Here is an 11,374-nt window from a genome sequence, read left to right as displayed (position 1 = left end):
TCCCTTGCAAGTCTTCTCACGGCTTCCTTTGCTCCAGTCATGCTGGCCTTCTTGTTCTTCCCAGAACACATGAGACAGTTATTACTTCGGTACCTTTGAATGAATGTTCTCTCAGTTTGCAGTGCTCTTCTCCCAAAACGTGTAACTCCGTCCCTCCCTGCTTTCAACCATTTCCTAAATGTCGCCTGCTTATGGAGGTTTTCTAAATCACTCATTTTAAAATTACAACCCTCACCTTGGCAGCCCTGGTCTCCTTTAAGTAATTCTAGTTGTCTTTTTCCATCCTATTTACAACCCTTCATCATTCCACATCATTAATTCTTTTATCATCTGCCTCTTCTTCTAGAATGTTAACTCTAGGAGGGCAGGGATTTATAAATTGTTATTTATCAATTATAAATTCAGTAAATTCTTTTAATTAATAAATGATTCATTTTGCAACAACCCCACACTATTTTCTCATGAAAGACTAGGATTTAGTACCCTATAGTGGTCCTGATCTCTCTATATATAAATTGTTTTTTTCCTCCTCCCCAATTGTCTCAGTATCTCCTTCCAGATGAGTGCCTGACAAGGCATGTATCTGTCGTTTAAGAATCGCTGTTCTAAAAACTAGAGTCAGACCCACCCCACCCAAGAAGGGATTCACTAACCTCTACTCAAACTTCTTCAGAAGCAGAAAACTTAGGAATAGCTTTGATTGTGAGACAGTTTCTTAAATTGGAACACAATCAGTCTCCCTTTCACTTACAACCACAGGTTCAGTTATTGTTTTTGAGGAAAGGCCTGAATAATTATTTTTACTCTTCCACATGAAGACTCTTCAGGTATTTGAATATAAAAATATTTTCCATTTGCTTCCAAAGTCCTCTAATCTTTTGCAAATAGCATCCATTCCTCCTATTAATTAAATGCCTTAAAATTTTAAAACATAACATTTATTCTAGAACAACTTACAGCACTTACTCTACAGCAGGCACAGCACTAGTAGGCATACCAAATGCAGGATCTTATTTAATCCTCAATGACACCTCTATCAGGCAGACACTACAATTTCCAGTCTTACCTCACAGATGAAGAACCTGGGCTTCAGTAGAGCTTGGCAATTTGTCCAAGGACACAGGGCAAGAAAGTAGCCCAGCTGGAATTCAGTGTCAGGCTTTGTCTAACCCCAGTATTGGATTCTTATCTACTGTACTTGCTGTCTCTTGCAAAATTACTAAACAATTAAAACATCTGATTCCCCAGTCATTTCCCAAGGAACCATGGAGCCTATAATCTTCCCAGTCAGACTTGGGGATTGGAATCCCCGGTTTACTTCCCACCAGCTGTGTGCAACAAACTTTCATGCTTTGGGTACTGTTTACTTCATTGGTAAAATATGATAATAATGAGAAAATTAGCCAACTTAATATATGGAGAAACCCAGCCTAGCAGTTAAGAGCACTAGCTCTAGAGTCCAACACTTGGTTTAAATTCAACTCTGCTCCTTATGTGTTATGATCTTGGGTGAGCTTCCAATTTCTCTCAGGCTCAGACTTCTCACTTGTATGTCAGAAATAATGATAGTACATCCCTCACAGATTGTTAGGAGACTTGAAAGAGAAAATCTTCACAAAACGTTTGTCACATAGAAAGTGCCAGATAAAACTGAGCTATTATTTGTATTACATAAAAACATCAAGCAACTACAAATTCTAATTACTAATATAGGTAAATAGAGCAAATTTCCTTGACACATGACAAAACAGAAATATGTAAACTAAGTTACAAAATCAAAGTTATACCAAGAATAATGATCTTGACAATAAAATAAAATGATTAAAATTGACTTGCTTAAAAGCAAAATTAAAGTGTTACTTGTAGAGATACATTCATAATTCAAATAATACAGAAACAAAAAATAAGAATATAGTGAATATAAAAATAACATATTTATGTTACAAATACAGGGCACAGAAAAAGTACTTAAAGTCTATGTGAGACTAAAGAAAAACTCAACAATAATATTAAAGAGGAAATTTCTACCTAAATATTATCAGTCTATGATAGGAAGTCATTTGATTTTTTTTTTAACTGTAAAGATAACATTAACATATATACAAAATTTTCTAAGATTCAGAGAATATACCCACTGCAACTACCCAGGCAATATTTACCAAATGTAGTAAGATATAAAGAACATCTCAAATAAAAATCATAAATAAATCTAAAGGCTATCCTTGATTACCATAATAAAGCCAGTTATTTTATTCATGTAACAGAGTTGATTCCTCATCACTTTAATTTAAAAAAGGGGGAAGTTAAAGTTTAAGACTATTTGCATTTCTTAATACACCATGTGAAAGTTTTGGGTTGAAATTGAGGCTCTTTTTTTGTTGTGTGTTAAAGCAGGCAGAGTCACAAGATCAAACTAATATAGGAAGAAGCAGAATAGCCTTAGTCCTTCTGTTAGATAAATAGTCCATGTGCCCAGGAGGAGAAGAGTGATATACAGGTATGCAAATTTTTTCTCTCTTTTCACTTGTATGTAGTGAGTAACAAAACTACATAGGGACAAACTTATTCAAATTTATTTAACTTCCAAAACATTCTCTTAAACTTGATTTGCCTTCTTTAACTTTTGAGGTTCCTCAGGAAATTGTCCGAGATTCTCTTCTCATCTGTCTCTGTCTCCTTTACTTAGATGATCACTCTTTTTTAAAATACTTCATATGAATTCATTATTTTTATGGTTTTTTTCCCCTTCAATTTTGGAAATTCATAGGCATTGTCTTTTTGATTATTGCCACTTTTCTCTCTTTCCAATCCTAGGCTTTTGGAACTCCTAATATATATGTGTTTGTCCAATTCATGCTATCTTCCATAAAGAAGTTATCTTTAAGACCTTCGATTGTCACCAACAATTATAATCTGTGATATTTCCTCAGCTCTACCTTCCATATCTTAAGTTTTGTAAAGAACCTACTATTTAACTTCCACTGTATTTGTAATTTCCTAAAAGATTTTATTTATTTATTTGACAGAGATCACAAATAGGCAGAGAGAATGGGAAAAGCAGGCTCCCCACTGAGCAGAGAGTGTCCAATGCGGGGCTTGATCCCAGGACCCTGGGATCATGACCTGAGCCGAAGGCAGAGGCTTCAACCCACTGAACCACCCAGGTGCCCCTGTTTAAATATTTTTAATTATCTTCCACATTACTGATTATAGTCAGCTTTATGTTATTCATTGTTTCATGTGATTAGAGCAATAATTCTCCTATGTATTGTGTCTGTCAACTTTGTTTCATGATCAATGATTTCTTTATAGTTTCATTTTAATTCTGCACTTCTTTGAGAGGGATTTAGTTTTGGCTGGAGTCTGTTTGCTGAGTGGTTATGGGAATGATCCTCAGAGGAAGTTTTGCATCACTCTTCTATTTATCCCTTGGGTATTGTAAGGACCAACTTTTATATTAATTTCTCAGCTGGGTGACTCTGGCCTTCTCAGATACTGTGAAGTTCAACTCCAAACCAAAATGGGACATAGCCTCAGGCTTCTGATTGCTTGGAGGAGCCTAGTTCCCAGACACTAAACAAATATGAGTTTCCTCATCAACTGCTGGGTCATGGGGCAGATATTTACGTACACTTTTCATTTCTATGGTTCAGACTTTATGAAAGAGTATTTTTCATAAAGAGTTCTGACTCTTTGCCTTGCATAGTCCATATATAGTAACTGAAAATCCAGTCCTGTGCTATTTTTATGAGTAGTGAGGAACCCCTCCAACTCCAGTATCAAAGCTACAGCAGCATTAGCTCCATGTTTATTTAAAGTTTTATCCTTTATTATTATTATTATTCTCTTGCCTAGGTCTTTTCTTTCTTTCTATGTTTTCAGTGTTAAATTTGTCAAACATTCTTTATCAAACATTCCAGAGTGGGAGAGTTGCTGCATATACTTGATACACCATTTTGCTGAAACCTAAACTCCTAAACTGGATGATTTCTTCTTCTTTCATGGATTTTGAATTTCATCTATATTCCATCAATTCCAAAAGTATATTTCAAAGATAGTCATTCTGAATTAATGATGGTTTTACCCCACAAGGACATTTGGCAAAGTCTGGAGATGTTCGCGATTGCCATAACAAGAGGACAGTGCTGTTGGCATCTAATGGGTAGAGGTCAGAGATGCTGTTAAATATCCTGTAATACCCAGGTCCTTATCGTGGCCCAAAATGTCATTAGGGCCAATGTTGAGAGACCCTTGCCTAGTCCATATGTCTCATTTTCGACATCTCCACTTGAATGTATATTGACATGTGTCAAACATTTTTTTTTTTTACTTTTATTCACAAATTTATTTCTCACTGATCTTTTCCATTTCAGTTAAGGGTACCATAACGAACCTAATTACTCAGGTTAGAAACCTGGTGGTCCTTCTTGAAACCTTTACTGCCAATCTGGTTGATTTTGTCCTCCCAAATATATCTGATGCCACCAGATTTCATCTACACCATCCTCATTACACTCTATCCTCATTACAGTCAGCCATCTCTCACAAGAGCCACAAAACGGTCTTTAACTGTCTCCCTTGCAAACTTCTCTGTCTCTAGTTCTTTTCTACACAGATATCAGGGTAATCTCATTGCACTTCTAGCACAAATCAAAATCCTCAGCAGGGCCTTCAAGCCAGGTGTTCATGATCTGGGTCCTGCTGATCTCATTAACCACCTTTTGTGCTGCTCCTTCATTTATCATGCTTTAAAAACCCAGCTATTTCCTGGAAAATGAACCTTTTTCTACCTCCATGCTCCTCTTTCTGCCTGGAATGTTCTTTCTCCACTTTTCAGGGTAACTGCTACTCAATCTCCATTCAGATTTCAGTTTAATCACCTCTCCTCCTGAAGGCCTTAACTTGTTCCCCAATCTGCAACCCATCTTCCCTGTTATTTCTCACATTTATGCAAGTTTTAATGTTATTGTTCATATTCTCCCCTAAATGTAAGTTTCAAATAATCAAGAACCATGTCTGCTCAGTTTACCACTTTTTATTAGGTTGGAATATGACAGGCATTCAAGAAATATTTGTTGAAATAATTAATGTATACCAGAAATTTAACAGGAATTATCACTAGGAATTATCACTAGGCTAACACCAGTTGAAGAGATTCTGTGAATCTTGAATTTATAAGGACATTGAGATTTAGGTGTATGACTAAATACATACTATGAAGTAAACTATATTCAGCTGCTAAATAGTTACAGCGTTATATAATATAGATACATATATGGATATAATATACATGCTTATGCATATATATAGGCACACATATGTATATAAGACATATATATTATGGGCATATATGTGCATTAAATATATGCATATATGTATATAATATATACATAATATATGTATAAAAATATTTCTAACATAATGAGTTAAATTAATATTTATAGTTATTATATAACAAAATATTTTACGTATTATACTTTGGTTCTAATCTTCAAAGCTAGTGCTATAACTAATGAAACTTTTACATGGTTTTGACATTAAAGATATTTCTTTCCCATATATTCATAAATCCCTAAAATTTTGATTCTCTTGGTCCCTAAAGAACTTGATCAGATTTTTCCTGTCTCATGAAATCCTATATCCAATACCGACATCTTCAAAATAATCACTTTATTTCCCAGTCTCTTTCTTTTCTATTTTCCAAAATTTAGGTTTTCAGCGTTCATCATTTATATGTGTATAGTTTTGAGTGTTTTGCTATTTCTACCTGGAAACAAAGTCCTTTTTAGAATGACGTAGAGAAATGCATGAATAAAAGTAAATCAATTACCATAAAGTGTATGTGTTGATAGATACAATTTATAGAGCTTTGTTTTCCAACATTAGCATTTTACAAAATGGATTTACTAACTAGATATTTGGGAATGGCTTCTCTCCCTCATTTCTACATTATGGCAGCAAAATTGTTTTGAGAGACTATCTTGATTTCATAAGAAAGAATATGACATTCTTAAAAAGCACCCCCCAAAAATGTACTGAAGCCATGAATTTCATAGTATTTTGTGTGTCATGGTCTCAGATATCCCACTGGCTATCAACTTTAATGCTGCTTCATGCTCATGATGAGATGGCTGCATACAGAATCCCAGTGTTCTTGAATAACTGTGCCTGACTGTTTATAAAAGGAGATGTGTATATTTTTGCCTCCCAGTCTTCCACAATCCTCAATATAAAGGTCCAAAGGCTTATATAAGACAACCAAATAGATACTTAATTGTTGAGCATATATTTTTTAAGAGTGTTGTCACTCACACAACGGGAGAGAAGAATGCAAAAGAGTGTTTCAATCACAGCAGTATAAAATTGTGTAAAGTACTACTGTTTGGTCATGAAAATCAGCTTTTTTCATATGACTCTAAGTGAAAGTAAGAATTCTTTCCCAGCACAGAGCTGATTTTATATGAGTTTAAATGTGTTCTTTATTTTTTCAATCTCTTGCTTTAAAACACACTAATCTGTTGACCGAAGCTCTACTGGCTATTATATCTACTTGCAAACTAGCAAATTCAATTTTCAACATAACAACACAAAGTAAAATGAAGTGGAATGCTGTGATTTTAAGGGGGCTTTGCCCTCCTTTGTTCTGTGAACTTTACTGGCTTTCACACCACAGCAGTCTCACAGCTCTTTGTTCAAATTCAACATCAAATGTAAAGAATGGCTTTACATTGTGATTTTCTTACCCGAGGAATCCAAATGCATCAAGAAAAATGCTCATCAAGGCTTGGAACAGAAAGAGGTATTTGTTTTACATGTGCCCAAGTTCTGCGTAACTCAACATTACGACAAATGAGTTCAGATTGCAATTGAGAGTTGAAATTCTCTTTGTCTCCTATGAATCATAAAGCCAAAACACATGGCCCAACATAACACTTTTGAAATATTAATTACTGATAGTGGGAAACATTAAAGATCACCATGTTACATACATAAGTAGAACCAGACATGTGAGAGATATGACAAACTTGAGTGGCTTCTGCTTCTTATCTCTATCAGATGTCTATTAGTCAATTTTTCCACTTAAACACTGGCCATAGTTCCTGCAATTTATCTCAGTGTGCATAAGAAATAAAATTCTCTCTGGGCACTAAGTCACTTTGAAGAGTGGAGAGAACACTGGATGGAATTGGGAAGGGGGTGTGGCCTAACTGTCATAAGCATAAGTTGTGAAGTCAAGTAGATTTGGATATGAATCTCAGTTTGGTCACTTCCTAGCTCTTTGTTCCTGGAAAAGTTATTAACTTCATTCTTCCATTTTCTCATTGTCAGATAGTGTCATGAGGACTAACTTGGATGAATAGTATTTGTGAAGTGCATCACACCGTGCCAACTTCACAGTAGGAACCTGATATGGGTAGTTGCTATTAAGTAAGGAAAACCTCCATACCGTTTCATGCCACAACTCTCTGGAACTCAAATGCAATCATTTTCAAAATACAAATGAAATATGTGTACCAAATGAGCCTAAATAACAACTAGATCTTTAGCCGTATCTTTACTATCCCTTATTTGCCTCTCACTTTATCTCACACTCTTTGGGTTGATTTAAATGGTGTCCAATACTTACATAAGCCACTTTTAAGTGTTAAAAGATAAGAAAATCAAGAGGTTTGTAAGGTATTCAGGCAAATTTAACTGCCATTTGTCTAAGCAGCAGAAACAAGGCTCTGAATTTTGGGGGAGCAAAAATACGGCAAGAGTAGATAGAGCCTAAGAGGATGTGATGAAAGCTTGAGAATAGGAAAAAATTCTGAAGTCTGCATCTCTGTATCCTAGAAAAAGAGGGGAGATATCAGCACTAAAGAAAAGAAGAAAGAATTGCTGGAGACTGCAAAAATAATCTGGTTGTGTATTGCGGAAAAGTTATCCCAATGGTCATAAATTACATTGAAGAGGTTTCTAGAAAAGAAAAAATAGAAGTAACAATTCTGCAATACACTTAAAAATGTAAAGAAATGTGAAATGTAAAGAAAAAAGAAAAGAAAAGAAGACGAAGAAAAGAAGAGAGGGATCAGAGATACTGAAGGCCCTTGAGGGGATTATGTTACAACAAAGGAAAACAGACTTAGAGAGGATGGCTTCTTGAACTTTGCTGTCTTCCCATTACTCTTACACTTCAAAAAATGTCATCCATTTCTTTCAGAGCAGAACGTCTTGCCAAATATGCTATTTAAATATTGATTGTAGAAACACTTCCTTGATTTGAAAGTATACTACCAAGACTGGCAAAAATCCAAACTATTTCTTTCTGTAGTCTTTGCCATGATTTATATGGGTAGTTCTTCCTACCAAGACAAAATGGGAAAAGAACAGAATGTAAACTGCACAATACATGCTATTCTTGAAAATAAAATGCACTGGCTGGAGATCTTGTGAAGGATATTTGAGATATTACTCAAGAAATTCTGATTATGTACACAAATATATCTGAAAAATACTGTTTCTGTTTCTAATAGGAACATTTGAAGAACAGAAAGGGAATGTTAAGGGAACACTATAAAATCAATTATTCTTATGTATGAGAAAAATTTGGTCAATGCCTCTGATTTTTGTTACATTAACTTTGCAGCTTAACTTTCAAAGATCTGAAGAAAGGAAGTTGCTAAAGATGCATGTGCTCACTTATTTTTCTCTGCTACATTTCAAGACCTAAAGCAGGGACTGGCACCTAGCTCACACTTGACAAATATTTGTTACATGAATGAATAAATAAATCCTCAGAGAAATCAAATTAACAAATAAACTCTGCAATCATCACCAGCTGAGAGGTAACTGGGCCAGAACATCCTGAGATATAAATTTAATCTCATGGTTTAGGGCATCCCAACCTGAGTGCAGAGTCTCAATCTTAATAGCAAGTATCTTGTTTTATACTCCACTGAGAAGAGAAAATCAGCTTTTTCATTATGAAAAAATAAAAGGAAACAATCTAGCTCCTTATCTAGATTTATTGTTTCATGTATATGGTCCATGCAGTCATGTGTGTGATGCATATATTCGTCCTTCTGAAATTTTCAATGATACAAACTCTGTCACCTTGTCTGGTTTAGACAAGCATCTTTAGGTAATACTGGTGTGGTGACCATAGCAGAAAAAAATAAATCTAAAGCCCTAAGCAGCCTGTTTTACATAGTATTCCAGAATATCCTTTCAAGTCATCTCCAATAACAAGGATATTTTTCTCAGAATTGTTAGTTAATTCCCTTTGAATCTTAAGATATATAAGGGTCCACAATTATGTATGAAAAATACTTCAAAATTAGACCTATCCTACTTCATACCTTATCTTATGCCTAAGTAATTTCAAGAACTTCCTAAATTACTTCTCTGCAGCTTCCATACCCTCTCCCCCAACACATGCTCCAATCCACTCTAAAACATGGCTCCCTAACTCAAGAACTTATAATGGCCTCTCAGTGAAATATGGCAAGGGAAAAATGGCTTTAAGATTATTCTTAGGAAGCCCTTATTCTTAGGAAAGAATGATTTATCTAGTATAAAGCTATAAGATGACTATCATCAAAACCAGAAAACCCGTGTAGATTTCTTTGAAAATAAGTAACAGGGTTCTAAAAGACATAATTAAAAGAAAATGAAAATAATACCAGCAAAACACTGCCAGATTGGACAAAAAGGAACAAGAGAAAGCAGGACTCTTAGAAGAGGCAAGACTGTCAAGCTGGCTGACTACAGATCTTGAAACATCTCAGCTTCCATAACTGCATAATCAACACGATGAGACTGGAAAGCTATTGGGCTGTGAATGTACACTATTCCTCAGAAAGAAAAGGGAAGAATGACGCAGAAGGTGATTCAGAGATCATCAGAGCTGTTATTTTCACCACAGACCCTGGGACAGAACTGGCTTCTGCTGGTTTCAGTGGGCCAGGATGCTGCCACCAGGTGCCTCTGGGTAAGGCTGCCCTCCCAAGCCCTGTGGGCAGGTCCCTTGCAGAGAGTCATGGGGGTAATGGCAAACTAAAGGAGCAAGATAAAGTCTTGCAGCTGTGAGGGTGATGCTGCCACCCCAGTGGGCCTGGGAGATAGGACATCGAGCCAGAGGGGATAATTCTCGACAATTAAAGGTCAAAATTTGCCTTTCTATGTTTGGACTTACATGGGCCCATCAACCCTTTCTTTTCCTATTTGTTCCTTTTGGAATGAGAATGTTTCTCCCAAGCTTGTCCCACCACTGTATTTTGGAAGTATATAACTTGTCTGGTTTTACATGCTCATAACTGGAGAAGAATTTTGCTTCAGGATGAATCATAGCTCAAGTCTCCCCCATGCGCCATATGTAATTTAGATGATATTGAGAGGAGACTTTGGACTTTAGATTTTAAAGTTGATGATGGAACAATTTAAGACATTTTAGATTGTTTGCATGGAATTAATGTTATTTAGTATGTGAGAAGGACATGAATTTGTGATGGCTAGTACTATGGATTGAATTGTGTCACTCCAAAATTCAAATGTTGAAGGCCTATCCTCAAAGTGATGATATTTGGAAATGGAGAATTTAGGAGGTTTAGATGAGGTCATGAGAGATGAGACTTCAGGATAGGATTACTACACCTATAAAGAGAGACACCTGAGAGCTTACTCTCCTCTCTCTCCACCCCCATACACCAAGGAAAGGCCATGTGAAGACACAATAAAAAGGTGGCCATCTACAACCTAAAGAGAGAGGCTTTTCCAAACACTGGCTCTGCTGGCATCTAGATCTTGAATTCCACTCTCCAGTACTGTGAAAAATAGTTCCTGTGGTTAAAGCCATCTAGTCTGTGACATTTGTTATGGCAACCCAAAATAACTAAGATGGAGACCTAAACCCTAAACTAGGTATGCTGTCTGGCAGATAAGGTAAAAGAGAAGAATGGAGGGAACAAGCAATTGCTGCTGAGAACAGAAAATATAAACCCCACGACACAAGAAAATACAAAGACCTGTGTTCTACAACAATATTGGCAATGACGGAAATGTTCTATATCTGTGCTAATAGATAATGCAATATCCATGAAGCATACATGGCTCCTGAACATTTGAAATACTGAGTGTGACTGAAATTTTAATTTAATTTAATTTAATTTAATTTTTAAAAAGATTTTATTTATTGACTTGAGGGAGAGAGTGAAACAAAGCATGAGATAGGGAGAGTCAGAGGGAGAAGCAGACTCGCCGCTGAGCAGGGAGCAATGCAGGACTGGATCCCAGGACTCTGGGTTCATGACCCGAGCTGAAGGCAGATGCTTAACCAACTAAGCAACCCAGGCACCCCAATTTAATTTTAATATTAGTAGTTCCGAAAACTATC

At 35.9% G+C, this 11,374-nt stretch overlaps 2 long non-coding RNA genes across 2 annotated transcripts in view; both read left to right on the top strand.

The window, feature by feature from the left end:
- Positions 1 to 2,372: 2,372 nt before the first annotated feature.
- LOC116584397 overlaps positions 2,373 to 11,374 on the top strand; it is a 51,313-nt gene continuing 42,311 nt past the window's right edge. The window contains exon 1 of the long non-coding RNA XR_004283188.1: positions 2,373 to 2,497. This is a non-coding gene — a long non-coding RNA (uncharacterized LOC116584397). The remainder of the gene's footprint in view (positions 2,498 to 11,374) is intronic.
- Positions 3,135 to 10,409, top strand: LOC116584399. The gene is made up of 2 exons (XR_004283189.1): positions 3,135 to 3,164; positions 7,837 to 10,409. It is a non-coding gene; the product is annotated as an uncharacterized LOC116584399 (long non-coding RNA).

Source organism: Mustela erminea, chromosome 2 (genome assembly GCF_009829155.1).
Source record: "Mustela erminea isolate mMusErm1 chromosome 2, mMusErm1.Pri, whole genome shotgun sequence".
Taxonomy (NCBI): Eukaryota; Metazoa; Chordata; class Mammalia; order Carnivora; family Mustelidae; genus Mustela; species Mustela erminea.
Note: the sequence above shows the minus strand (reverse complement) of the source record. Positions and strands in the feature narration are given on the sequence as shown.